Below are 5,609 nucleotides of genomic sequence, written 5' to 3' on the forward strand. Positions count from 1 at the left end.
AAAGGCAGAGTTGGGGAGGGGCAAAACAGAAAAGCCATGGCTCTGTGGTTGAACCTGAATGTGGGAGGTCCAGAAATCCCCCCACCCTCCTCCACCACCACTACTATTAAATACCTTTGGAACATCCCGACTGGCTTTTAAACAGAGCTGCAGAGGGTAACTGGTGGATATGGAGGAAACTAAGCATGCCCAGAAGGGGGGGATGTTGTGAATCGCTGGGTGTCCATGACCTGGCACTGCTCTAGCCCTCCAGCTCATTGTTCTAGGCCCAAGAAATCCTTTATAAGCCCATTACAGTGTGAATTTTACCAATCAAATTGGAGTGTCTAGTACTAACAAATGCTAGCATTGGATTTTATTGCAGCTCAAGCTCTCGCGGTGCAAGCCTTATGGACTATGTGGTCAAGCTGTTAGCCATTACATTGACAGGCAAGCACACGTTTCTACATCTGGCTCTCTGCAGCTCTAACACACCAAGCCAATTACGTGTTGTTGTTCTTTTTGACATATAATGTTTTTCGTAATCAGATAATTGCTCAACCCTTCAAAATCCCCCTAAACTGTTTTTTTCCTCTCTGCACTTGTGTGTTGCTGCTGAAATGTGCCAAAACTGCTTCATTAAAACATGCTATGAAAAGAGGGATTATTTCTTTTAACATGAGTGTGCTGCAAGAACCATGGCTTGCAGGACGACCTCAAGACTACAGCATGGAGTACAAGTAAATAGATGATAGATGTGGAGAAAAAAAATATGGGAAAACCACAAATCAAAGTTTTACACAAACGCATGCACACATGCAGAGGAGATTTCCTGAAACACATTCTCCATGACAAGAATCTGTCAGTTTCTAAATACTTGCATGTGAAAATGGCCACAAGGTATGCTGAGTGTGTCAAAAAGCTTGATGAAGGGAGGAGATCTCCTGATTGAGTCATGTGGTTGCATATTATCCCTCAAATCAGCATATGCTCTGCACTCACATCTGCCCAGAACACTCGAATCTACGCCACACCACATCCCTGCCATTTAACCTAAAATACTTCACACCCTCTTAAGGACATAAACATTATTGTTGGAAGACATATAAATGAAATAGAATCTAATGGTCAGGGTGAAACCATGATCTGTCTTTAACAACAGCCCTTCTTTCTAAGAAATTTTACTGTCTGAAATATTATGCATTTACTGGGAATATTTACAGAAACCTCAGGAATCTTGGTGATTAAGACATTTCCCTAAAACTACATGCAGTCATGCCATATCTGAGCAGAGGAACATGCAATGTAATATGTATAAAATTTTATATGGAAACATACAACAGCAATACAACAGATCAGTGTGTATCTTGTGCTTTAGACTATATTAGTTCTCTCATTAGCAGCAACTGCAGTCTGCATATAAAGCTACCCAGTGGCTGGGATAATTGTACAGCTAATTGTCATGTGGTGTCTGCCGGCTGCCAAGAATAGACAGTGCCATGTGGCCTGGGTGTCTTGGGGTTTGTTTCTGGCCTTGATAAACTTGATAGGGAGGATGGGAGGGCATTGGCCTCTTAGAATTGAATTAAACAGTAAATACTGTTTGTGTTTTTGTCACAATTTCCTGTTTGTTAGTAGTCCCATTAGGGGGGGTTATCTTGGAGCGTTTTCTTTCTTACACACACCCTGCCTTAGTGTCTCTTAGCGTTCCCTCTCTCTCAGACACACACACAGGATGGAAATACACACGGTTTATTTTATGCTCTACAGATGAAACGCATTAGCAAATGCATGGCAAGGGACACTGAGGGAGGGGCAAAAAAACCCTCTTCAGTTCCAACGACATCAGCATTTTTTTTTGCAAATTTGCAATTAGTCTTAAGGGCCAGTGTAAATTAGGTCTCCTGACAAATGAGCTATCGGGACAGGACATGAAGTTTCAATAAATCTGAGAGGCTGCTCAGGGCATTGGTGTCCTCTTACTCTACGGCATCAAGAGAGAGTCCCAACAGGCAGCAGGGGAAGATCCATGGAATAAGCCCAGAGAGGAGTGTTTACCACAGGGATTCACACCATCAAGCTCCTGCCTCTCCCATCTCAATGTTCAATGAGCGAGACCGCTCCATAGAAAAGTATTTCATAATGGAGATGTGAGAATTTAATGTGGGTAAACTAGCACCAGTGTCTGTGTCTACACTCATAACTTCATAGATGAGACCACTTTACACCAAGACACTGAGATGGAGAGTGACGTGGTCTCATTCAGGGGAGTCTAGGGTTGCGTCTCATCAGTGTTTAAACATATTAGAGCGGGGCCTGTGCTGTTGCTGATTTGATCTGCTGCCTCAGTGGAAAGTCATAAAATATAAGGTTTTACTTTTTAAAGACTGCGCAGTTCTCTCTGTACGGTTATTGACAATGCATCAACTTACACATTTGGCCATTGCACAGGACGGCTTCTGGGCAAGAATGACAGTTAATGGAGTTGGCTGAGGAAGCCTGGGCAAGGATCAGGTTCAAATGGATTCCTAGTTACTGTCCATTTAATCCAATTCGACAAATAACACGCCACAATAAAGTGCTGCTTAAGGTCGAGAAATGCGTTTAAAGGAGATGCAAACTGATGACAAAGCGGGGGAATGTAGGATGGGACTGTGAATAGCATTAACGCTCCATTTGTCTGCATTACCTGTGTGGAAAGAAGCTGAAACTTCTATGAGAAGGAACAGTGATAGGAGAAAACAATAATGTGGTGGCAGGAGGGACTGCTTACTAAGTTACACACAGATGTAGCCCAGGATTGAATTGCCAACAATTGGGATACTTGGACAGTACAGACTGAGACATCTGCCTCATGTTACAGCGTGATATGTACAGTATCCCAATATGTGACCATGTACTGGCTATTAGATCAGTTTCAAGGTGCATGCTTAGGTATGTTAAGCACTGGAGCAACTGAACAACAACATTTTAATAACACCAAATCTGCTTCTGCCAAGAGTAGTCAAGGATGATGACCGTGAAATTTAAACAATCAATATTGATACTAGGTAAAATACATATGCAATAACATTGTACATAATACAGCACCAGTGTTGACACTCCTGTGTTGGCACCAATTGCACCTCAGCTGTAAATTATAAAAGAAAGCAGCACTGTTACAATTACATAATCTGATCCCATATTTATATTCTTGGTCTAAAATATTCAAAAATATTTGTGACATCCCTGATTGAAGTCACTGTACTGTACTGTTATTTGATAGGCAGCGAACAGCAGAATTTTAGGTTGGCGTCACATGCTGCTCCTGTGGGTATGGGCATTATCAGCTGTACTCAATATGGTAACTGTGGCTCTTATGACCCTTTTGTAGCTGTGAGAAGGTGCATGTATATAAAAGGAAATAATGACCTTTTCCTAACCTAACCTAGTATAAAGGGCGGGGGGGGGGGGGGGGGGGCATTACAAACCTACAAAAAGCAATTCTTTGATACATGCATGCATTGCAGAATTAAAGCATAGTTACCATGCATATCTTTGTACCAGGTTGCTTCTAGCTTTGGAGATGGTTCCAAGAATGACTTTAAGGTTTCCTCTCTATGCCTTATCTGCTACACCACAATAACGGGGCTGGAACACAACAAAGTGTGACCATGCAGCAGCAGATTCAAACGTATCACAGGGCAAAACTGGGACACGTTAAGATCAGTATCTGCACAAAGGGAAGCTGAGAGGGAGCCAGGTAATGGGAAGAGAGGAAACACGGGGACAATATGTTGAATCAAAGATAAGTATGCTCTTCCTCTCCAGAGAAAACTATCTGCAGCCCTGGCTTCTTGGCTGCTGCTGAGCTGGTTGTGTTTTGTAGCCACTATTGACACAAAGTAAAGCTGATAATTAAATTACATGTGTTGTGTCAGTCCTGAGATACCCTGAATCATTAGCACATGCAGAGGAAGGAAGTCGTGAGAGACAGTGTGCATGCTCCGATCAAGTTTAAGTTTTCCGTGTTCCTACTGTGGAATACGTAATAACGACAAACAAACCATTAATGACGGTGGAGTATAGAGGAAAGGAAGCCAGTGATTCCAGTAAACCTGGCCACTGATTCACTGACATGCTTTCTGGACATAGTCCCAAACATCATTTTCATGAGGGAGAAATAAAAGAGGGAAGGGAAAACATCAAGAGTTTTCCAGTTTGGCATCTGCCCATCCATTATAACTATAAAGGCTTTCACACAATTCCTTTGATGCGCATCACTGATACATGCTTCAGGGGCTTGTACTGCTTGCATGGGAACAGTTTATCCAAGTGACAGCTGCACAAGCTCTCTAAAAACACACATACCCACACATGTGTGTGCATATAGACTGAAGTATCTGGTCAAAACCATTACATCTTATTTGGCGTGCAGATATAAAAATGTTTCCAGAGAGTGGATCTGTGTGATGCCATGTCCCCTTAACTTATAACCGAGATTTAAATGCAGCTAACAGTGCATCTCTGCAGCACATTAACCTCCAGTTTAGGGATGATATCTCCTTTTCTGACTCCGGGCTCACCAGTCCAGTCGCTGTCCTAATTGAGTCAGCTCTCTTCTGCTGCTTGGACCTTATCGTATCACGCTTTCTAATTGACCTGTGCTGCTTCGTGAGACAATGCACCAGGAGCTTGACAAAAGTTATTAATTTTCACTTTGTCCAAGGCTCTGTCCCAATTAGGTCCCCTGGCTGGGGCCGACAGGGCGGCTAACGTGATTACAGGACAAGCTTATTAGTCTGCAGCAGCATGGACAACATAGTGGGTGATTACAAGGAGTCAGCAGCATTCATGTACTGTTTCTGATCTAAAACACACACACCAAACACACCATATTCGATAATGGTATACTGCAGGATTACCTTGCAAAGCAGCTGGATTCACAAGATCACATGCGCATGCTTTTGAACTGCAGTTTAGACGGTTAAGGTTTGGTGAAGAGAATCTGAAGCTATCTAGCCACAAACAAGTAAACTGACAATATACAGGAATTTTCTATCCATTTGTAAATTTGGTCAATTTTTTCAAAATATGGTTAGCAGTACATGATTGGTACATGTTTGAAATCTATTTGAATAGAGAAAAACTTAAAAGTTGCCCTTGACAAAAAACCTCTAAAAGAAAACAAAACTGGACCAAAAATAAACTAATGACAGAACTAGAGAAACCAGCTAAAATAACTGTAGTGAGAGATATTGTGAGCACATCTTAAATTTCTAAGAAGGACCAGAAACTTTATCCCTCTAAGCTCTACTGTGCTTTTTTTAAGACACTGACATTTATGTTCAGAGAATATTTCTCCTTACTTTTCTTCAACAGCTTTCCACCTTACAAGCTCTGTTCATTGTTAAGATGCTTTGTACATAAATATAAAAGAGCAGCCTGGACACTTCATCTAATAATCTGCTAAGTATTTTTCCATTCAAAAGGTTTCTAAGGACAACTTCACAGCTGGTTCTGTGTAAGAACCCATTTGTCAGGTATATACATTAGCTTGTAATGTGACCATAAAGCTTCAATTCTCTCTCCAAATGTATTGCTTTAAATACATCACACATTTACTGTAATTCATGCTTCTTATTCCAGCC

The sequence above is a fragment of the Parambassis ranga genome, chromosome 1 (assembly GCF_900634625.1).
Source record: "Parambassis ranga chromosome 1, fParRan2.1, whole genome shotgun sequence".
Classification (NCBI taxonomy): Eukaryota; Metazoa; Chordata; class Actinopteri; family Ambassidae; genus Parambassis; species Parambassis ranga.